Source organism: Heloderma suspectum, chromosome 2 (assembly GCF_057233095.1).
Source record: "Heloderma suspectum isolate Gila_16-S chromosome 2, 16-S_ref, whole genome shotgun sequence".
In the NCBI taxonomy this organism is placed as follows: domain Eukaryota; kingdom Metazoa; phylum Chordata; class Lepidosauria; order Squamata; family Helodermatidae; genus Heloderma; species Heloderma suspectum.
In genome coordinates, this window is record NC_139459.1 from 326,257,200 (window position 1) to 326,281,956 (window position 24,757).

At 45.9% G+C, this 24,757-nt stretch overlaps 1 protein-coding gene across 1 annotated transcript in view; it reads right to left on the reverse strand.

The window, feature by feature from the left end:
• TAFA1 (TAFA chemokine like family member 1) overlaps positions 1 to 24,757 on the reverse strand; it is a 520,363-nt gene that overhangs the window by 200,351 nt on the left and 295,255 nt on the right. The window lies entirely within an intron of this gene.

Here is a 24,757-nt window from a genome sequence, read left to right on the forward strand (position 1 = left end):
GTGCCATTGTGGCGTTATCCTCTCCAGCAGTGTCTGAGTGTGAATCTCTTTGGGTGGGGCTCACCTTAGCCATAGATGCTCTATTGCCAATGTCTAAAGATTCCACATAAGTGAGTGTGAGTCTTGTTAGAACATGTGCAAATTTGTACACGGGTCTAACTAAAGCACATCATGTAACAGAGGTAGATCCGGAATAAGTTAGTTGAACTTAGGTCCCATTGAAAATCTATGGAGAACAGGAAAGAGCAATCCAAAGTGGGTCATGGGAGGAGTGGAGTGGTGGATGCATCCCTCCATTTCAAGACCTGGTTGCTTGTGCTGGACAGTGTAGAAGGTAGGGGCATTTCCCCCACCCTTTTTTGCTACATAGGTACAGGCTGGCATAGCTCAGTGGTCCGAAACCCCCTGGGGGTTCTTTTATTGTTCACCTCTCTTGAATCTGTTTAGATGTGGAGTGGTATATAAATTAGGGCTGTGCACCACGTCGATGCGAAGCCCGAATAACGAGGCAAAGCGGGCTGATTCAGAGGTGCCTCATCATGATACGAAGTGGATCACCCCAACACCGAGGCACCCTGAAGCAGAGTGGCTCCTCCACAAAGTGCCTTGTCCGCCTCGTATATTTGGAGCTTGTCTTATGCCTTCTGAGCAGCCCAGACAGGCTGTCTCCAAAATGTATCAACTTCTGAAAGATCACACGGAGGGGCAGGAGGAGGAGGAGGAGGGAGGGGAGAAGGTGAGAAGACATGGAGGTGCCAAATGTATCAACTTGAGAGAGATGTCAGGAGAGGTGGGGGAAGGGGAGAGGAGAGGGAGGAGGAGGAGGAGGGAGCTTTGCTGTGAGTCAGCCTCTGTTTGCTCACTGTGAGAGAAGTGGTGTTACTGGAGAGGAGAGGACTGTCTGAATGCTAATTGGCTAGAGCACTGGACTCCAAAGTGGGGTGCATGCACTCTGGGGGGGGCACAAGACGATCCATTGGGGTGCACGAGCCCCAATGATAATTGAACAGCCTCCCACCACCCTGACAAGCTGCCATTGTGTGCAACTGCAACGATGGTGGTGGTGGTGGCAGTGGCAGCAGCAGCAGGATGGGACAGGAGCTGAGAGGGAAGCAACTGCCCCAGCCTCTGCCAGGCAGGGCAGAGGAAGCCTTAGCTCCCCCACTCTCCTTTGGGGAGAACGAAGCCAAGAAGAAAGCACGTGCTACGGGAACTGGGTAAAACGAGGATCCATAAAATAAAAAAGGGATCCTCATGATTTCATATGATTTTTAAAGGGGAGACCCACAAAACCACCATTCAATCACAGAGCACATCTGTTCCCATGGACTGAACAAGAAAAATCATGGATCCACCACTCGTGGGCACAGCCAAGGCACAAAAACATGCATCCTTGGCAGGGATCCTCTTGATTTCAGATTATTTTTGCAGAGCAATTCCCCCAAAGCACCATCCAATCACAGAGCACATCTGACTCCACAGACTGAACCAGACAAATCATGGATCTGCTACTTGCAGGCACAGCCTGTGCAGGCACAGCCTCATTTTTTTCCCCATGAAAAAGCCTTCCATTTTTCTGCCTGATTCTCAGGGCATTTTGAGAATGTGGATAGGGAGACATTCTTCTCACTGTCTCATAATACTAGAACCTGGGGTCATCCCATGAAGCTGATTGGTGGGATATTCAGGACAGATAAAAAGGAGGACTTCTTCACACACCACATAGTAAAACTATGAAATTCACTACCACAAGATGTAGTGATGGCCACCAATTTTGAATGGCTTTAAAAGGGGGTTAGATAAATCCATGGAGGAGGCTATCAATTGCTACTAGTCCTGATGGCTATATACCACTTCCAGTATCAGAGGCAGTATACCTATGTACACTAGTTGCTGGGGAATATGGGCAGGAGGGTGCTGTTGCACTCATGTCCTGCTTGTGGGTCACTGGCTGGCCACTGTGTGAACAAAATCCTGGACTAGATGGACCCTTGGTCTGATCCAGCATGGCACTTCTTATGACCAGTAACTAAGCCTTAGGAGAGGCATTTCAACCTTTTAGAACAGGGAAAGAACTGCCAGAAAACCACAAAATGATTGGTGTTCAGGGGAGGGGGCCATGGGAAGGGAGCGTAGGACTCCAGGAGGTTTAGATTTGGCCCCTGGGCCTGAAGTTCTGCACTCCTGCTTTAACTGAATTGAGATCATACTGGTGGCTTGCTTTTTTGTTTACCTTTTTGTTTTGTTTTTGGTAATTTAATATCCAGACCTTTGAAGCTTCCCAAATCCCAATCCCAAACCTTTTCCTTGTCCCCAAAATGGCACCCATCCTGATACTCTAAGTGCCAATAAAAAATGTATCAGATTGTGAAACCAAAGCCCGTTGTTGTTGTTGTTGTTGCCTCCCTTAGCAAAACTCAAGGACTGAAGATGTCTTTTACCAAAGCTGAATAAACATCTGTATCTATGGAGCTGGAGGTGAAGGAGATAAATAGCCCTAATGGAACACTTACGTAGCATGAGGCTGCATGCCATGGAAGTGAGCTATTAAAGCATATTTTTGAATGTATTTTTAAAACATTTAAATGTATATAAAAATAGCAGGGGGGCACCTTTACAGTTATTTAGCATGAAAGTCCAATAAAAGACTTCCTCCAGTTTGAGAGGCGTGAGGCGATCGCTTTCGTGGTATGTATAGTTAGTTAGCCAATTCTTATATTTAGCAGTGTTAGGAACAAAGGCACAGTACTTAATGATCTGTGTCAAATCAAAGAGGGAGGGGGGGAGGACTCACTTTGCCACTTACTGTGATTTACACGTAGGGCAACTGTAGCCCCAAAAATGAGATGTACCTACCCAAGGCTGCGTAAAGGGAGCAGGAAAAAAGAAGAAAACGTCACGGACAAACCCACATGCTCTTAAATACAAAGCTCCTTGATTAGGTATTCATTATTATTGGATGATTGCTAGAGCACTCTCTGGAGTATGTGCTTCCTGTTGCAGCAGCATAATAGGAGCAGTCAACTTCCATCAGCCCTCATATCCCCATTCAGTAGAAGTCACTCCTGTTGAAATCAAGGGAATCTACTTCATATAATGGGTTGAAGATTGGACTGCTTGAATTCTCAGCATCTCTTTTTCAGAGGCCTACGAGGAGGTTGGCATGCTGACGAATGTTACGAAGAGGCAGAGAAGTACTTATTTGGTTTTGCTTTCAATTAAGGATGACTTTTGACATTATGCATTTCCTGCACAGAAAGCACTACTGTGTAGGTAAAGAGTACAAAACCTGTATGCATTTGTTTATCCCATCCATATCTTACCCTTCCTCCAAGGAGCACAGAATGGCATGTGGTGTCCTGAGCTGGCTGCAGCAGACTCTGAGTGGAGGGGCTAACCAAAATGGAAGGTAATGAAACAGGCAAATGTGCAGAAGCACAGGTTTCAGTCTTATGGGGTTCAGGCTAAGGCAGAAGTAGTCAAGATAGCAGGCAAAGGTCGAAACACAGCTAGATAGTCAGATACATCACACAGTCCAGAAGCAGAGTCAAGCAGGAGTCCAAGGAACGGTAACATGAAGCATCAATCACAGGGCAAGGTCTCAGGGACAAGGTAGAAGATTTTATTTATTTCGTGTCCATAGAAGATAATGGAGCAAAAAGAATGGCATTGTTTCCAGCATTGGCTAGACAGACACTAGATAAAAGCTCAGCTGCAGTACATTAGAACTCTCTGGCCAGAGCCTACTCATGAGGAGTTACTTTCTCCTGAGGAGTCCTTCTTTGCAAGCAATCACTCCTTCTCATGGGAGCCTTACTGGCCTGTTGCTTAAGGCGATGAGACTCCTGGGGGCAAAGGAGTTGCTCAGCCTGTGTCTCAGACTCCCCTCCCCCTGCCAGGGATGGACCTGCAGGCTGCAGCTATCTCTCCTGATTGCCCAGGCTCCTTCTAGTCTGGTGGCTGTGACTGAAGAAGCCTCTTGGCTTCTGGGAGCTCCAGCTCTTCCTCTGAGGAGGATTCCTCCAGTGGGGGGTATGCCATGAGGGCTGGTGGCAGTGTGTCAATCCATTTGATACTCACATCAGTCCTGTGAGGTGATTTAGGCTTGTTGATCATGGGGGTAGATACTTGTGCTGAATCTCCATAATTGTAATAATTATTTATTACAATTAGACCCCACCTTTCTTCTGTCATGGGCCTCAAGGCAGCCTGTGTAGGGTTCTTAGGAGGTTTCCCATCCAGGCACTGACTAGACCCAGACCTTTAGCAAGTTGGACTCAATTTGAGATGAACCATCCCTAATGATATGGGTGTAAATGTTCCAGTTCATCTAAAGGGGGGAAATTTGGCGATGAATGTACAGTAGGATATGCTAGCTAGTCAAAGAAGCCAAAGGACTGTAGGGAGAAACACACACACACCAGAGTTCTCCAGAAAGGAACACAATGTATAGGTGTGTATATACCAGCGGTGCAGAATCTCACTCAGGCCTTGAGGCCAAATCTTGTCCACTTGAGGTCCCAGTCTGGCCCTCTTGGGTTCCCCACATGACCACACCCCCTTCCCCTGGCCCCACCCCTTTCCTCTGACCGCCAATCATTTGGTGGTTTCCCAGCTTTTCTGCAGTTCCCCCCCCCATTCTAAAAGGTTGAATTGTTTCTTCTAAGGCTTAGTTGCTGGCAGTAAGAACTTTAAGCTAAAATATGCTGGCATTTTTGGCCTGACCCATTTTGCCTTCAGCTCCACCACTGGAATGCTGCCCCAAGAGCTTCCCTGAAATTAAATTTGGTCTTTAGGCTGAAAGAGGCTCAACACCCCTTCTATACTGGAAGTCTTCAAGCCAAGCTGGAGAAGCTGGAGTGCTTTGTTGTAAATGAAAACATAGATAAACTGAGCATCACAGAAACCTGGTAAAAGAATGGAATCAGTGGGATATGGTTACCCCCTCGATATGCACTCTATAGAAGGCAGGGAGAGGCATATATTGGGGATGGCGTAGGTCTCTATGTTAAAGAAGGGATAAAGTTCAATAAACTAGAAAGGCTATGAGGAGCAGACCCTGGTTTTCCCATCTCAAGCAGGATACTGTAGAATTGGGGAAAGTACACCCAAAGGAAACCAATATGAACAGGGGACTGGAGCACTTTCACTACAAGGAATGGCTACAACATTTGGGAATTTGTGGTTTAGAGGTAGGGGGGAAGACAACTAAAGGAGGGACAAGTGTTTTATATAATTATGCATGGTGTGGAGGAAGTGGACAGTCACCCCTCCCCCTCTCATAATACTAGAACTTGCAACCGGATGCCAGTTCTGTATTTTGTAGCATTTCTTGCTCCAGCACAGCAGGATCTATCAACAGATAGTGAAATTCATGGATGGGCCACTTGACCAGAGGAGTAGCAGCAAGAGTGAACCTCTGGAACAGGGAGCAGGACAAAGAGTCGTCCCCCCCCCCCACACACACACTTCCTAAACTAGTAACATTCCTTTGACTGCTCCCCCGGCCCACTCTAAGAATATGTTCTGGAAACACTCCTCTGTTCTATAAATTAGTGAAGAATGTTGTCCTTGGCTGAAAGCTTCCTGCCCATGCAAAACGCCTTCTGATTTATCAGTTATAACTCCTATTGTGTGATTCTCAGCGAGAGTTGTTTCTCTCCAATCAATATTAGAAAAAGAGTGGGCTTTTGCAAAGTGCAGTAGTACTAATCCTAAAGAGTGAAAGACAATTACAGCTGCCAGCAACTCTGAGTACTGGCATTGCAAAGGTCACTGAGGATATATATCTGTGCATCTAACTAGCTGATGAAAGAGTTTTTTTCCCATTGAATGATTGGTTTCTATCAAAGTAATATTTTCTGTCTCTCCCTGACTAAGCACTGGAGTTTAGACAAGGGATTCTGTGCTCCTTCAGTTTGGCTTTGAATCTATGCTGACAATTACAAAGGATGTGAATCCTATTGTAAATGTTTTGACCGACCAAGAAAAGTTGACCTGATATTGACCATGGGGGTAGATACTTGTGCTGAATCTCAACATCACTTGCAAAGACTAGGAGTGGGGGATAGCATAGAACTGAGCCAATTTTAGCTGACCTTCTCAGCACCTCACTCCTTTCAATACTTTCATTGCCATCTGATTCACCAAAACCCCACTTCAAGCTCAAAGAAGCCCTGTTTGGAAATTCACCTCCCTCATATGATTAGAATTTGAGACAGTAGACAGGAATGACATCTACTTCTTTATTTCGAACAGCAGTAAATAAGTTTATGTGGGCCAGAGTGATCGCCAACGTCCAACAGCACAGAAAGAAGAAGATATTAGAATCACATGAGGGGAAGAGGTCATTCCATGCCTCCATCACATACTCATTGTCTATTCCTGCTGCCTTCCACACGTTGGAAGGGTTACTTCTGCAAACGCTCCGAGTCGATTATTGCATACCCACCCTCAGTAGAGATTCCCTGATTTCTTAAGCCACACTTCCCCATGACATCTGTAGTCTAATGGCTCTATCCAAACCAGGGTCAGATCCTGAATTTCAAACCTGGTTTGTAGGTAGCAATTAAATCATAGTTTTCCAATTTGAACAACACAGAAACATCTGGTTTAAGAAACTAGGAAGTCTCTTCTGGAAGCAGGTGTGTGAGAGGGGGAAGAAAGAGGAGTGGGAAGAAAGTTATGCTTGATCTCATGTTCCATTGCTCATTCATGGAGCTGGATCCAAATTTAAACTAGATAGACTGCACTGGCAGAAGAGGACTTCCCTGCCTCCCCTTCCCATGGCAGGCCCTCCAGCCTCCAGAAAATGCTACACAGAGAGTCAGGAGACCCTGCTGAGTGGGGTGAACTGTGGTGTGGGGGAAGGGATCCTCAAAAATTGGGCATGCCCTTCTGTGAGTGGAGCCCTTTCTCTCATGGAAGGCAGATCCTGGATCCAACCCATGCATTGTAGCTTATTGGAGTGGCCTGTTACATCTGAACTGAGCCAGAGGCAGAATATTTTCCCTCTCATTCATATCTCTTATTACATGAGTATTTTTCAAATTAAATTTAGGCTCCTGTTGTTAGGCTATTCAGGCATCTGTTGTTCCATTGCCTGCTCAGTGACGGAATCAGATTGATGTGTTGTATTTTCAGGGATATATAAGAATGTTGTTCTATTCGAGTAAGTGCACATTAGTACTAATGCACATTAATACAAGTGAGCATCAATGCTAATGCACAGCTGAGGCTAGTGCATCAGCTGCGCCCATTCCTACAGATGTCTGATCAGGCCACAATCATGCATGCCTTCATTACATACCATTTGGACTAACTAAATATGCTCTATGTGGGGCTGCTTTTGAAATCTGTTCAGAAACTTCAGCTGGTCCAGAATGCTGCAGCCAGACTGTTGACTGTGGCAAGTTACAGGGAGGATGCGACTCCCTTGTTACAGTGGCTTCACTGGCTACTGGAGTGTTTCTGGGCAGAATTCAAAGTAGTAGTTATGACCTATCAAGCCCTATATGTAGGGGTGGACGAAAGTCACTTACCTGTCCTCGAAGGACGTTTGCGGTGGGGGGGAGGCGCTTCGCTGCTCCCCCCGCGAAGTTCAGGCCGGGGGGGGAGGCTTCCCGCCTCGCCCCGGCCGAAATTCAGGCCGGGGGGGAGGCTTCCCGCCTCGCCCGGCCGCGAACGCGAAAGTTAAAAAAAACAAACAAAAAACGCCCCCTGATAGGCTACGTGATGATTCACGTAGCCTATCACGGCTAGATCTGCAAAGTCAGCCGTGATAGGCTACGTCAATCGTCACGTAGCCTATCACGGGTGACTTAAAAAAAAAAAAAGCACGTACGCTAATGGCGGCCCCCATAGGGAGCCGCCATTCCCGTTCCTTATTTGGTCGCTGTAGTCTACGTAAATATTTACGTAGACTACGGCGAAAATAAGGGCAACGCAAATAGCGTTGCCCTTATTTTCGCTGTAGTCTACGTAAATCTTTACGTAGACTACAGCAACCAAATAAGGAATGGGAATGGCGGCTCCCTATGGGGGCCGCCATTATCCATACACACTTTTTTTTTTTAAGTCACCCGTGATAGGCTACGTGACGATTGACGTAGCCTATCACGGCTGACTTTGCAAATCTAGCCGTGATAGGCTACGTGAATCGTCACGTAGCCTATCAGGGGGCGTGTTTTTTTTTTCTTTCATTGCAATGGCGGCGGCGGCAGCCGGTCGAAAGACCGGCTGCCGCTCCTGCCTCGCTCGAACACCCGCCGAACCGCCGGCCGGACCAGCCACCGGGAGGGACATTCGGTGAAGGTAAGTCCCGTCCTGGGGGGGGGGTGCGGGGGGCGGAGGGGGTTCGGAGGATTTCTCCCCGAAACTTGTTCGGGGGGCCGAATACGTTGGCGCTCGGCCCCCCGAAGTTTTGGGGAGAAATTCTCCGCCAACCCTACCTATATGGCTTGGGACCAGGCTACCTGAAATACTGCCTTCTGCCACCTAAGCCTTCTGGCATACAAGTTCTTAAGGTCTTCTGGAAAGGCTAGGGATGTTGTGGGTGCCCATTTTGGTCAGCAAATTTGATGGACCGCTGGTGCTCGCACCCACCGAACTGTGCCTGCTGAACTCCCCCCAGCTTGCTGGCCTTCTGGGCTACAGTTGAGCACCCCCTCTGTGCTCAATGAGCAGCCTGCGACTTACCCTTGGCCTGTTCGTCTCTGCGCCAATCACCAGTTTTTTTTTAAAAAAATGGTGATCGGCAGCACTTGCCCATAAAGCTATATGCAAAATAGCTCTGTGGACTAGAGTCTATGGGAGATTCACAGTGCTTTTTGCGTATACGTCTATGTGCCCGGGGTAGTTTGCATGCTGCTCATCGAACACAGGGGGGGCGCTTGACTGCAGCCTGGAGGGCCAGTGAGCAGGGGGAAAGCTTGAGGGTGCCCGGAGAACATGAACTAGGATGTGTTCTCACATCCCTAGGAGAGGCCCTTCTTTCAAGACTGCCACCTTCAGATGCACATTTGGTGGTGATCTGAGAGAGGGTCTTTTCAGTGGCCACTCCCTGGCTGTGGAATTCCCTCCCAAGGGAGGCCAAGTTTGCTCCCTCTTTGCTGTCCTTCTGCGGGCAGGCAAAGAACACTTTATTCAAGAAGGCCTTTGGCTTGTAAGTGGGTCTGTTGGGTTGGGTGCTGTTTTTTGTTTTTTATTCTATGATTGTTATGTTTTAATTGTATGCTAATTAATTTTGTTGTAATCAATTAGCTGCCTTGAGTGCCATTTCTTGGTAGAAAGGCAGGGTGCAAATACTGTAAATAAACAAGGTGCACTTATGGCAATGTGCATTAGCGCAAGTGCAAATTTGTGCAAATCCCTTCCAAAAGTTGAAAACCTGCCCTTAAATCTGCTGAATGACTTGGAAATAGCTGGTCTGCTGTGGAATCCAGAGGTCAGATTCATAGAAATTAGAATGCATTTGATTCTGTTGTAGATTTCCCTCGACATCTCTAATCCCCAGGTCTCTCTGCACAATTCTAAAACTAGGGGTGTCGCAAGCGCAGTTCGGGGTTCAGGAATTCATCCAGCAACCCCTGCCCGCGATCCCGAACTGCGCCCGCTGAGATGCTGTCCTTGTTTGCCCCCCGCTCTGAACGCCTGACCAGAGATTATGAGTTGGTAACAAGAGTACCTATACAGAGGTCTGGCATTTTTTTTAAGGAAGATCCCAGAGAACAAGAGCAATCAGCAACAGGTCTTTAAGTACTGGGAACAGAGCACTGGAAGAACACAACTTGTTCCAACAAGGGCTAGGTTTTAACTGAGCCTAGGGCTGTGCTGAACACCCTCAGGAGAGCTTTTTAAGTGTTTTGGCACATTTGTAAGGGTGGCAGCAGTGGGGGGGGGAAGTGAGGGAGGAATAAAGAAGTGTAGTGGAGAACTTTTGATGACAGTTGGGGGAACTTTTTCAGATGAGGCACTTATATTTGAAGCAGTCGGAGACTGTGGGACAGTCAGAGACTTCTCCTTTTAAAAGGACATGAGGACATGCCTTTTCCCTGAGCATCCTGCCTGATCACCAGGGATGTATGAAAAATTCATTTCAGTTCATTTTTGATCAGGATTTACCATTTCACACCTTCTGGACTGAACACGGACTCAGATGCAATCTGTGGTTGAAGTCCGTACATTTCTGAGCTTGCAATGAAATTCGCAGGCCAAAATGAAGAGGCACTCGGGGTGATCCCACATAGGTAGGAGATCCATTTGGAAACCACCAGGAGCAGGGCCTTTAGTGTGTTGGTTCCCACCCTATGGAATGCCCTTCCAACTGAGATCAAGTATGCATGCACCTACTTTGTTTTTGGTCTTTTCTAAAGACTCTTCCTTTCCCAGCAAGCCTTTCCTGACTAATGACTAAATTCAAGCTCCTACTTGATTGATTGTTCAGCTTTTATTACAAATTGTTTGAAGGGCTGTGCAGGGACCCCCCGATGTGACTCGGAAGCCCCTTCATGGCTTCGGAGGCAGGCCCGATTCAGCTCAGGCTGATTCAGGGGCCTGCCCTCCTGACCCGGCCCCAAACCCGAAGCAGGATTCGGCCATCTGAATCCTTGATGCCCCTGCCTGCACCCCCAGCTCCTTACCTGGGCTGCTGCCTCCGCCACCACCACCCCTCCACTGCCTCCGCTGTCACCACCTCCGCCTCTGCTGCTTCCACCCCCACTATTGCTGCCGACGCCATCATCGCCACTGCCCGCCACTGCCAGCTTCTGAGCCCAGGACATGTGCCAGCTCTTGTTGCAGGGAGTCACCATTTTTTAAATGGCGACTCCCTGCAGCAAGAGCCGGTGCACTTCCAGGGCTCAGAAGCTGGTGGCAGTGGTGGGCGGCAAGGACAGCCACGGTGGCAGTGACAGTGGTGGTGGTAGAGGTAGAGGAGGTGACATTGGAAGTAGCGGAGGAGGAGGAGGAGGCCGTGGCAGGTGGTGACGGAGGCGACAGAGATGATGGAAGCAGTGACTCCTGTGAGGCATCTCAGGTGAGGAGCTGGAGGTGTTGGCACGGCTGGGCTGGGGTGCTGAAGTGAAGCTCCGAAGTGCACCGAGCACTTCGAGGAGCCCCTGACCCGCTCTGGGTTGCTTCGTGCCCCCTGTGCTTCACTGTGGAAGGGGCCTGAAATGGCCCAGAGCGGCCTGCTTCGACTTGGGGTTTGGGCCTCGGGCTGAAGCAGCGCACAGCCCTAATTGTTTGTAGTTTAATGTGCTGTACAGCACTGTGATGTCTCTTGATGTGGAGCAGGTTATAAATGCTGTAATAATAAACAAACAAACGGATTGACGGTACTGACCACAGAGCTTGCTATTTAATTCATTCAGTCAGTCATGGAAATGTTTGATATCCCACTCATCAGCTCAAAACATTCATTCATTCATTCATTCATTCATTCATTACATTTCTATACCACCCAATAGCTGAAACTTCCAACCAGGCAAGCCAAAAAGGTTCGCATACAGATTTATTTATAATGAACAATATGCGATAAAATATGCTATGCAATAAGCTTTTTGCTGTACTACTGTGTGCAGCACAATCAAGGGAGCATAGGTACATTAAAAAGGGGGGGAAATCATAAAACATCTCACACAGTATTAAGATGAGGTTTGTTAGGTTCCCACACTTAAAAAAATGGGCATACAGCGCACATATTGCACATGGTGGGGGCGGGGAGAGAATCTAAAAGAAAATGCAGGGGAACTATGCTAAACAAATCTTATTCACAAGACTGTGGCATGAAAACTGAAAGCCTTTCTGCTCTTGAAAAGAAATGCGGTTTTAGCACACCTTCATGTATTTGCATTTTTCATTTGCATTGTCAATTTCAATCTTCAAAAGGAAAAAAAGCTGCTGAGACTGACGTAACCATTCTGATCTCCTGAGCAAATGAAAAAAACTTGTTGTCTTGCCTACACCCTATAAATGCCTCAGTAACACACTAGTAAAATCAATACGTTCTATGACATTCAGAGTTTAATTATGTGGTGAAAACAACCTGGAACATCTTAAGCTGTAAGTTCTTTAGGAGAAGTAGGTTTGCACAATTAGTATATTCAAAGACAATGTATTTTCTTACTTTATTATGAGAAAATGAAATAAATGGTTGATTTAAAAATAATAATAAAAGATTGGATTAGTCCAGACCAGTGCACCTCCAGACAAAAGGCATGGGTGGTGGGCTTCAGAAATGGACCAGGTTTATCTCATTAAAACAATTCTCAATTAGACAGAGACAAGGAGAGCTGTGCAAGAAAAAAAAGGAAGAAAAGAGTAAGCCCAAGCCAAAGTTTATGTGGCTGACTGATGTTGCAATGTAGTTATTCTTTTAAGGTAGCTCTCCAAAGCTGCCCCTCCCATTTAAAAAAATATTGCTTTCCGAAGCAATCAAGAATAACTCCTGGAAGAGCCAAATCAGACACTCTCTTATCCTTGAAGATATTAGCTGAGAAATGATTTTTTTGCAAGCCACGCTGTAAGCTGCACATTGATCCTTCCAGCAGCTGCTTTGAAATCCTTGGACAGGGTGAACTTTGGCTCTTGTAGCAGGAGCATGTCAGTCATTGCACTGTGTCACATCTCATTCAGAGACTTCATGCACATGCACATGCAAAGTACACATGCTGTATAACGATTCCTTGCCTCCTTTTTGTTTGTTTCCTCTTTGTTATAAACCATTGCGCTCAGTCCTAACTTTCCCATGTTCTGGTTTGAGCTAAATCGTGGGGACCCAACATCACCCCCATCGTCCAAAGTATCACTCGAATATGCACCCGAAAATATATGCATACGTATTTACTGAATTCAGTCATAATATATATCCCATACCCTTATGTTCCCTGGGCAGCCTACAAAGTAGTAAGATACAATAAAAGTTCAATTTAAATAGAAAATAATAAAATAAAGCATACAAACTAATGCACCAAATGAAAACGGCAACAGTCCATTGAAACAGACAGTAAGAGTCAAAACTGTTCTATGTTAAAAATGCTAAAATCAGCAATGTTAGAAGTGTATGGCTAAATGATAGCAATGAGGGCATGAGGCAGGCATTCCTGGGGCAGATGGGGGGGCATTACCTAGGCAGGAGCCTAGGCACTCTCTCTCCACTTGCTGCATTTCTCATGGTGGGTGACCTTGACAAAGGTGTCAGATGATGATGCCAGTGGACAGGTGGACTGCTGCAGGAGAATATGGTCCAACAACTATCTGGGTTCTATCCCATGTAGAGCTTTAAAAGTTAAGAACAGCCCATTAAACAGAACTTAGAAACGTATCAGGAGCCAATGCAGTTGTTACAATACAGGTGACCTATGATGTCAATACAGGTGACCTATGATATGCCGTGCAGGGCCACCTAAGACGCACAGGTCATGGCGGAGAGGTCTGACAAAATGTGGTCCACTGGAGAAGGAAATGGCAACCCACTCCAGTATTCTTGCCAAGAAAACCCCATGGAACGGATCACAAGGCTAAAAGATATGACGCCGGAAGATGAGCCCCTCAGGTCGGATGGTGTTCAATATACTACTGGGGAAGAGCAGAGGGTATTTCCAAGTAGCGCCAGAAAGAGTGAAGCGGCTGGGCCAAAGCCGAAAGGACACTCAGCTGTGGATGTGTCTGGTGGTGAAAAGAAAATCCGATGCTGTAAAGAACAATATTGTTTAGGAACCTGGAATGTCAGATCAATGAATCAAGGTAAGCTGGAGGTGGTCAAACATGTGATGGCAAGACTGAACATCGACATCTTGGGAATCAGCGAACTAAAATGGACAAGCAAGGGCAAATTTAATTCAGGTGACCATTATATCTACTACTATGGGCAAGAATCCCTTAGAAGAAATGGAGTAGCACTTGTAGTCAACAAAAGGGTGGGAAAAGCAGTACTGGGGTACAATCTCAAAAATGATAGAATGATCTCAGTACGAATCCAAGGCAAACCATTCAACATCACAGTAATTCAAGTCTATGCCCCAACCACTCATGCCGAAGAACTGAGGTTGATCGGTTCTGTGAAGACCTACAACACCTTCTAGAATTAACACCAAAAAAAGATGTCCTCTTCATCATAGGGGATTGGAATGCTAAAGTAGGAAGTCAAGAAATCACCGGGATAACAGGCAAGCATGGCCTTGGTGTACAAAATGAAGCAGGACAAAGGCTAATAGAGTTTTGCCAAAAGAACACGCTGATCATAGAAAACATGCTTTTCCAACATCACAAGAGGCGACTCTACACATGGACATCACCAGATGGTCAATATCGTAATCAGATTGATTATGTCCTTTGCAGCCAAAGATGGAGAAGCTCTATACAGTCAGTAAAAACAAGACCTGGAGCTGACTGTGGCTCAGATCATGAGCTGCTTCTTGCAAAATTTCGGCTTAAATTGAAGAACGTCGGGAAAACCACTAAACCGTTCAGGTATGACCTAAATCATATCCCTTATGAATATACAGTGGAGGTGAGGAATAGATTTCAGGGATTAGACCTGATAGACAGAGTGCCTGAGGAACTATGGACGGAGGTCCATAACATTGTTCAGGAGGCAGCAACTGAATCCATCCCAAAGAAAAAGAAATGCAAGAAAGTCAAGTGGCTGTCTGATGAGGCTTTACAAGTAGCTGAGGAAAGAAGGGAAGCGAAAAGCAAGGGAGAAAGGGGAAGATATATCCAACTGAATGCAGTTCCAGAGAATAGCAAGGAGAGACAAGAAGGCCTTCTTAAATGAACAATGCAAAGAAATCGAGGAAAACAACAGAATGGGAAAGACTAGAGATCTTTTCAAGAAAATCAGAGATCTCAAGGGAACGTTTTGTGCAAAGACTGGCATGATAAAGGACAAAGAAGGCAGGGACCTAACAGAAGCAGAGGAGATGCAGAAGAGGTGGAAAGAATACACAGAAGAACGATACAGGAAAGATCTTAATGTCCCTGATAGCCATGAAAGTGCGGTCACTGAACTTGAGCCGGACATCCACAAGAGTGAAGTCAAGTGGGCCTTAGGAAGCATTATTAACAACAAAGCTAGCGGAGATGACAGTATTCCAGCTGAGCTATTTAAAATCCAAAAAGATGATGCTGTTCAAGTGCTGCACTCAATATGCCAACAAATTTGGAACACTCAGCAGTGGCCACAAGACTGGAAAAGGTTTACATTCCAATTCCAAAGAAGGGCAATGCCAAAGAGTGTTCAAACTACCGTACAATTGCGCTCATTTCACATGCCAGCAAGGTTATGCTCAAAATCGTACAAGCTAGGCTTCAGCAGTATGCGAACCAAGAACTACTGGAAGTACAAGCTGGGTTTCAAAGAGGCAGAGGAACTAGAGATCAAATCGCCAACTTTCGCTGGATCATGGAGAAAGCAAGAGAATTCCAGAAAAACGTCTATTTCTGCTTCATTGACTATGCTAAAGCCTTTGATTGTGTGGATCACAACAAACTCTGGCAAATTCTGAAAGAGATGGGGGTACCAGACCACCTTACCTGTCTCCTGAGAAACCTGTACGAGGGTCAAGAAGCAACAATAAGAACCAGACATGGAACAACCGATTGGTTCAAAATTGGGAAAGGAGTACGACAAGGCTGCATATTGTCACCCTGCTTATTTAACTTATATGCAGAGTAGAACATGAGAAATGCCAGGTTGGATGAATCACAGGTCGGAATTAAGATTGCCGGGAGAATTATCAACAAAATCAGATACGCAGATGATACCACCCTAATGGCAGAAAGCGAAGAGGATCTAAAGAGCCTCTTGTTGAGTGTGAAAGAGGAGAGTGCAAAAGCTGGTTTGAAACTCAACATTAAAAAAATGAAGATCATGGCATTTGGCCCCATCACTTCCTGGCATATGGAAGGGGAAGAAATGGAAGCAGTGACAGATTTTATTTTCTTGGGCTCTAAGATCGCCGCAGACGGTGACTGTAGCCATGAAATTAAAAGACACTTGCTTGCTTCTTGGGAGGAAAGCTATGGCAAACCTAGACAGCATAGTAAGAAGCAGAGACATCACCTTGCCGACAAAGGTCCGTCTAATCAAAGCTATGGTTTTCCCAGTAGCAATGTATGGCTATGAGAGCTGGACTATAAAGAAGGCTGAGCGCTGAAGAATTGATGCTTTCGAACTGTGGTGCTGGAGAAGACTCTTACGAGTCCCCTGGACTGCAAGGAGGTCAAATCAGTCAATCCTAAAGGAAATCAACCCTGAGTGCTCATTGGAAGGACAGATACTGAAGCTGAAGCTCAAATATTTTGGCCACCTAATGCGAAGAGAAAACTCTCTGGAAAAGACCCTGATGCTGGGAAAGACTGAAGGCAAAAGGAGAAGGGGACGGCAGAGGATGAGATGGCTAGATAGCATCACCGATGCAATGAATATGGACTTGAGCACGCTCCGGGAGAGAGCGGAGGACAGGAAGGCCTGGCGTGCTATAGTCCATGGGGTCACGAGGAGTCGGACATGACTGAACGACTGAACAACAACAACACATAGCCAGATCTGAACCCTGATTGCTGGGAATGCTATTCCACAAAGAAGTTGGCCCTTCATTTGGTTTTAATGATATCAGAACAGCTACTGAGGAGGAAGCAGCAAACAGTCACAAAAAGAAAAACGTTGGGAGAACTGGGGGAACATTTTAGCCCCTTCCCCCCCCAACCCCCAACAACACTCCCTGTAGCACAAAAATGTTTTCATGCAAACATCTAGTACAGCTCTAGTGACCATGCTTCATGTGATGCTACAAGACATCGATGATAAAGGAAAAGAAATATGATCTTAATGGACAAGGAAACTCAAGGTCCCTTTATTGTCTGCTAAAAGGAAGAGCTATTTTTGTAAAGCCTCTTGTGACTTTCATAAAGTTTACAGCCTGCAAGGGGACATTTGTACAAGATTTAGCCATGTTATGCCTCTTGAGCTGGTACTGTTAGTTTCAGGCACAGACTTCATGCTGGCCAATTGCCAAATCGATCTTGACATGGTGGATACATATGACAATGATATCCATTCTCACAAAATATCTGTCTATTCAACAAGCAATTCAGACCCATTTGCTGAAGCTCCAGGCTGCAAGTGCACATTAAAGGACATCACAGCCATCAGTTTAACACGAGGGCATATCCAGACTGCTCTAACCGGGACTGGCTGTGGGAAGTGGTTGTAGCCACTTTGATATCTGCAGAATGCTTCTGCTTGTCCTGGTCCCTGTGGATCAAAACAACTAATAGGGACCAGTGCACCGGAGGGTAATTGAAAAGGCGGCAGGTTTAAGACGTACATCCAAATATTGCTAGTCCACTGGTGGATCGGTGGAAGCATTCTGCAGTGACGGGGCATGGCGGACCTCCGATGGCAGCTTGTTCCAAAGATGTGGAGCCACTGCAGAGAAGGCTCTCTCACATGTGTTCACCCACCTGACTGCTCTCATGGGTGGGCAAATGAGAAGGGCCTCTCTTTCTGATCTTTCTGATGATGAGCACCGGTACTTCAAAATTCACCACGACACCATTGGTGGCACCTCAGTTTCATGAGCTGACAACGGGCCTGTGTAATGGGCAGTTTGGTATAGCTTTACTTTGAACTCACTTGGTCAATCTTGTTAACTATCATGACAAAGCTCGCCAAGCAGTTTGAGCAAAGGCAAAGAAAGTCTTTAGCACAAGTACCCGTAGAACACCTTTCACATCTGTCAACTTTCCACTGCAGTCAATACTGTTATGACTGCAGATGCCAGCTTCTAAAGAGGAACAGCAGACATCTCTTAAGCTCATATCAGCGAGATATAATGGGATATTGAAATTAACGTTAGCTCAGTCAAGCATGTCAGCTCAGTGCAATAAGAGAGTGTCAGCTACTTTGAAAGTTTACATCTTTTTTAATTACCATCATTACGCAATTGACTGCGCTTCTTCTACTAATATGCCTATGGGTGTCTACCGAGGATCAGTGAAATGAGACAAGCAGCCCTGTCAGCAAACCTTGATATCACCTAGAGCTAGCTGTATGCAATGGAACCATTTTCATAACTATTTGCACTGTTCCAATGCAGAACTACTGAGATTCTCCACCATCTGAATCGCTCCATTTTATGATCTTCCACATCAGGTTGTCTTCTATATGAGATGGGTAAAACATTCCCACTCCATCCATCTAGCTTATTTCTCTTACTGGAACAGGTGTGTCTGTGACTCAAGAATTAATCGATGGGTTGTGTTCCCCGGAACACTTCTCAAGCTAGATAATACAAAGTGGCACCACAAAGTATATACTTATTGCTCAAACAGTATTAAAAAGTAAAAAAGGTAAAAGTGTCCCCAACCAGTCGTGTCCGACTCTAGGGTGCGGTGCTCATCCCCATTTCTAAGCCAAAGAGCCAGCACTGTCCGGAGACGCTTCCGTGGTCATGTGGCCGGCATGACTGAACACCGAGGTGCACGGAACACTGTTACCTTTCCTGCCGAAGCGGCACCTATTTATCTACTTGCAATTTCTTGCTTTCGAACTGCTAGGTTGGCAGGAGCTGGGACTGAAGACGGGAGCTCACTCCGTCACGCAGCACTCGGGTCTCGAACTGCTGACCTGCCGACCTTCCAGTTTGCAGTTCAGCGTCTTAACCACTAAGCCACCGTGGCCCCATCAAACAGTATTAGAGAATAACAAAACTTTGCAAGGGTAAAACCAGCAAAATGCATCACCATAAAGAATACAGCTAGGATGATTAGAAGCATCATAGAAATAGTGGCTAGCATAATGCTTATTAAAATTAAAGTTCTATTCCTCTCAATCAACAAAAGAGTCATCACTGAGGTCTTATAGCTACCTATCAGGCAAGCATGGTTGGTAATCATGTTTAGCAGGCTTCTTGTTCTCCCACGATCTCTCTGCTCAACCATGTTAAAATGTCAGTATTTATAACATTCTACCTACCAATAGCTGCAGTGCCTTTATCTTAAACATACATCTATAGATGTGTGGATTAGCTGTTTCATTGCAGTCTGAGAGTTTCCTAGAATCTGCATGGGTAAAGAAGTGAGTCATTAGCTAATAAAGTGGTGTGAGCCTAAACTCCTGGAGTGTGTTGATTGCTTGATTCTGAAGGGAGAGGACATAAGAACATGACACACATTGCATTGTGAGCCTTGGGGGGGGCAGTTTGCATAAAAATTCATGTGTATTTCGTGTGCATCTCCCTAAGCATATGCATCCAATTGTGCCATTTTTGAAATGTACACATTTTTTCAACTGTACACATTTTTCAAACACATTTTTGTTGTGTGAATCCCATCACAAACTTGGAAATGGAGGGACTTCAGACAGCACATTGCATTTGAGTCAGTGTTCAGTTGCAGGAGGGATGTACTGGATAAATTCTTATCAAAAATGAACTGAAATGAATTTCTCACCCATCCCTACAGATATCTGAGAGCTATCCTTAAATAATAGCTTAATATATCTGCCTGGCACTAGCAAAGGTCAAAAACTGCAACAGCTCTTTCTTTTTCTTCACGAAAGGCCTTCTGGCATTAAATAAACTTATTCTTATGTACATGGAAAATGCAGTGTAGAGGTTACTTTAAAAAAAGTAACAACACTTTCTAGAAGCAAGAGCTCTGCTTTTCGCCATATAACATTTCTGAAGCTACAGGTCCAGACTGACAGACTTCAGTCCTTTCTTAGGAACACTATAAGAGCCAAACTAAATGTTCCTAACAATGCCCCACTGAGCATTTTTGTTGTATTTCCCCTACTCTCCTGCAAGCAAGCACAGCCACGATTCAAGGGAGAATCCATGGAGTCTCTATTGAAAACTATTGGAATCAATGGAAATAATTGGAATCAATGGAAAAGGTTTTTCCCCTTTTTTTAATCCCCCCCCCCAGGTGGTGGTGGAATTTTGGGACAAAAGCGGGGGGGAGGAGGACGTTTAAACCCTCCTCTCCTAAAGTGCCACAGACCTGGTCCATGCTTGCAGGAGAGTAGGGGAAACAATCATGCCTAAAGGAATGTTTAGTTCCTTTAATAAGCCTCAAGGAGGGAAGGACACTCAGGCTCCTTTTATCTTCCATGCAGGTCTTCAGCAGCTTCATATTGACAAGGCTTATCATGGTTCTGTCCGATATTCCTATGGGAAAGCCCACGATTTCCGGAGTTTGTTGGGTTTCCTACTAACGCCATTTGTGTGCTACTTCCACTTTTGCCATTTGACACAAATGGTCCCAGTAGACTCAGCGTAATTAATTTGCATTGGAATGCGGTGTGATGTCAAAAGCATGCATTGATTTCTATCTCTTGTGCACACCAAAGTGCACCAGTAGTAGCATGAGATGGGCTGAGATATAGTTCGCTTGCCCAGGAAATATAATTATTGAGCTTTCCACAGAATTTAGGGATGTAAGAACTCCCCCTAGTTTGGTTCTCCATGCACTCGCTGAAGGAGCGTCCCTGCTCGCTTCCCCCCCGAACCTGCGCTCGAGCCACCCACAAGTTCGGTGAATTCCCCAGCACTCACTGCAAACCCGTTCGGTGAGTGCCGCCATTTTCACGCCTTTGCTTTCTAGGAAAAATGGGAAGTTTAAAAAAATGCCCATATTCAAATATGCGCAGTTTGGAGCTGGGAAAGCTAAACAAGCACAACATTAGAGGGATTACACCTCTAATATTGGGCATATTTCGCTTTCCCAGCTCCAAGCTGCACATATTTGAATATGCGCATTTTTTAAACTTCCCGTTTTTCCTAGAAAGCAAAGGCGTGAACATGGCGGTGCTCACTGAACGGGTTTGTGGCGAGGACTTTGGAGTGTGAGCGGCAGGAGTGGGGGGGGGCGAACAAGGACAGCGTCTGGGCGGGCGCAGTTAGGGGGTCGCGGGCGGGGGTTGCTCGACGAATTCCCGAACCCCGAAGTGCACTTGTGACATCCCTGCCACAGATGTATCAGATGTATTACAGTAGAGCTGTTAGAGAAATCTGCAAAGGATCAACGTTTCTATGAATCCATCCTATGGAATCCATGCAGGACTACCTTTTCAGAGTAGGGATGTCGCAAGAGCCCATGGTCTGTCTGTGTGCACGTGCCTGGGTGTGCATGCATGCGTGTGTGTGGAGTCCAATGGACTCCCCTTCACCACCCTCCCAGACTCTGCTCACCGAACTGTGGGGCACTCACAGACCCGCCCAGTGAACACCCTGTGGCTCGCTGAGTGTCCGGCAGCTGCCTGTCTCCCCAGGCAAAATGCCATTGTATGCAACAGTGACAGGTCAGGCACTTCAGGTAGGTAACATTGCGTACTTGCTGGCTGTAAAGGCCCCATTTATGCAACATTACAGGCAAGTAGGGGTGGGCAGCGGGCGGCGGCAGCAGCTTGGCAAATGTGCAGGTGTCCGTCCATCCCTGTTTCAGCTTTGTGTGGATTGTGTAGACTTGTAAACTTTCCGTAAACCATTTGTAAACTTTCCGTAATTGTACACAACTTCAGTTGTACAAAACTATGGAAGCTGCATAAAAATATAGTAATCTATACACCATTCCTTTAAACACACACACATGTTTTACACATCTCTGATCTCTCTGCAATGTAGCAATCTTTGTTTTGTGCGCTCTGCTCATTGATTTTATGCTGACCTAGGAGAAGTATACAAAATGTTAAGCAGCAGTGAAAGTTCCATAAATTCTGATGGATTTTTTGGCATTCTTTTCCGGAGGGAGGAAAAATATCTGCATAAATGAGCAGACAATGGGGCAGACAACACCAGACAATCCACAAAACACAAATGGAGCGGATTATACAAGGTCCTTACATTCCCACTCTACATACTATTTTGTCACTTAGATCCACATACGTGTACATGGAATTCCTCAACTAGGAGAAAGTTTGGAATTCTGCAGCCCTGAAATGTAGTGTGTACTAAAAAGAGAGAGGAAGAAACAAGTTAAGTGCTTCTTACATTTTCTTATGTTACCTTTTTCTCATCCTTTTTCTCCAATGGTCTTCTCTAAACTCCACCCCACCTCCATCTTATTTGTCAAAGCAGAAGCTATACTCGCTGTTCTCATAGCTGTATTTTCATAGTATCAAATCAGGGTCAAACTAGACATGACATGGAAACTGCATATTTTGATGTCTCCCATGACTTTTTGTTCTCAAAAAGCACCACAGGTGGCTCCAATTTGGATTGGGACAGCAGTGCTAGGGAGAAAGCATCTCTTTGCCTTGCTCTGCATCCCCAATTCAAGCCCTCCCCCCCAACACTGCTATGGGTCATGGGGAGATAAACAATTATTTGGCCTACACTCCCACAGCATGCCTAGTTTCATCTGATATACTGATGCATTCCCCTTTACATTTGTCGCCTCTGGCGCCTTTCAAGTTTTACTAGGTCTTGTAAACCCCTAGTAGTAGGGATATCCCCCATATGTTCCATTTTTCATGTGATTGATCTGCAGTCTTCTTGCATTTCGGAAAACGTTACTGTAGATTATTTTCAATTATAGCATCAGCCTTTTTATTTATTTATTAAATTTATTAATCGCCCATCTGGCTGGTCACCCAGCCTTTCATTTAAGATGATTACAACATGTTATGTTAATATTGCACTACATGACAACATTACCATTAGGGTGCAAGCTGTGAGGTGAAATATTTAGAAGGATTTGCCTCTGAATCACTGGAGGCTGGTGGCTCCAATTTCCATGGGCTATGAATCTATTCTGGGTTTCAGTCAGAACCAGCCAGAATGCTAAATGAGCTACCCAAGGTGCTGAAACTATTTTTTTTGTGATAGATGGGGTTCAGCACCTTGGATAGATCCTTTAGAGTTCTGGCTGGTTCTGGCTGAAACCCAGACTGGGTTCACAGCCCCACCGAAGCTGAATGTATGACCTCAACAGTACTTGTTCTATAAAGTTCCTCCTATGCTGATGGTGCTGTGTAAATGGGAATAGCAGCACATTAGAGCACTGTCATATGTGATTGGGGCCTTGGCCCCATTCTGCCCTCAGTTTTAGTATTGTTTTATATTTCCAGAGAAATATTCAGCCTTTGCTAAATGCGTATTCTAAACACTGCTTTCTGAGGAGAGAGCAGTGACTGTGAAACTGTCCTTGCCATCGATTGTTACTTGCTAATGTGATTTCATTTCAAATCCACCGGCTCTTCCCCTCTCAACAAAATGTCATGCTCCCTGCATTCTCTTCTTGCATGCATCATTCTGAACAAAGCATTCCCAATTATCACAAAGACATCCCCTTTATAATGAATGCAATTATTTCTGTGCTTTAGTGGATTACAATATGGAACTCTGGATGAGTAGTTTTATTTCAGAGTCAGTTGTACAATGAAGAACTTCAGCATGATCACAAAATATGTTGGTAGCTAATAGGAATGGCCCAAGACAATTTGCTGCCCGAGGCAAAGGATAAAACAGAGCTGCCCCCTGCCCCATTCCACATGCAGAAGCTCGTCAGAGTGATAGTGGATTCTTGCTTCAGCATTGGTGAAAGGGCAGTTCACACTCCAACACCTCGCTTCTGCCTCACTGCTCCTGCCGCCCCACACCATCTGCTGCCTGAGATGAATGCCTCCTTCTGTCTAATGGCATGGCCAGCCCTGGTGACCAACCCCTACATAACTGCTAACCAGGATTTCCTTTCAGCAACCAGGATTTCCTTTCAGAGTTCAGTAAATGAACTCTGACTGTTGCCAGCAATAATAAAAGCCATGGTTCATAACACAAGTCTATCAAGGATGTTGCAGAGCCAAACTGCTTTGGATGGCTGTTCTTCACAGCATCATCTAATACCTTTGATTACAGCAGAATGCACCTACTGGATATTTATGTTACTACATTTTCAAATGACTGAATTAAAAAGACAAAGAAAATGCCTCAGGACAAACCAAAGACTGAACTCACGTGCTTATTGTTTTGCTGGGTCACGTGCTCCCAGCAGTCACGTGCTGGGTCACTCTCTCCCAGCTGTGCCCTCCTGGGTACTCGGTGCAGCACCAACACCGACTTGAGGGTTGGGGAAGGGGGGTTGCTGTGGTCTATAGGAATTCAATCTCCCTCTCCAGGCTTCCTGCTCATTCGAGTGCAGATCTTGAGTGTTTGTACCTTGTGTTGGGTACCCGGGACAGATTAGGGATTCTGTTGGTGTACCGCCCACCCCGCTGCCCATCAGACTCCCTGCCTGAGCTGACGGAGGTAGTCTCGGACTTGGTGTTGAGGACCCCCAGGATGATGGTCCTGGGGGATCTCAACTTCCATGCCGAGGCCGCTGTATCCGGGGCGGCTCAGGACTTCATGGCCGCCATGACAACCATGGGGCTGTCCCAACATGTCATCGGCCCAACGCATATAAAAGGACACACGCTTGATCTGGTTTTCTCGACTGGGCAGGAGGATGGTGATCTGAAAGTGGAGGAATTAACATCTGTCCCTTTGTCACGGTCAGATCACTTCCTGCTGAGGTTTAGGCTCCTGGCGGCCTTTCCCCTCTGCAAAGGTGGGGACCTATTAAAATGGTCCGTCCTCGGAGATTAATGGATTCTGATGGATTCCAGAGGGCTCTGGGGGATTTTCCTACTGGTATGGCTGGTGCTCCTGTCGAAGCCCAGGTCGCTCTGTGGAATGCAGAGATGACTCGGGCGATTGACACGATCGCGCCCAAGCGCCCTCTCCCTCTGAGCAGAGCCCGGCCAGCTCCT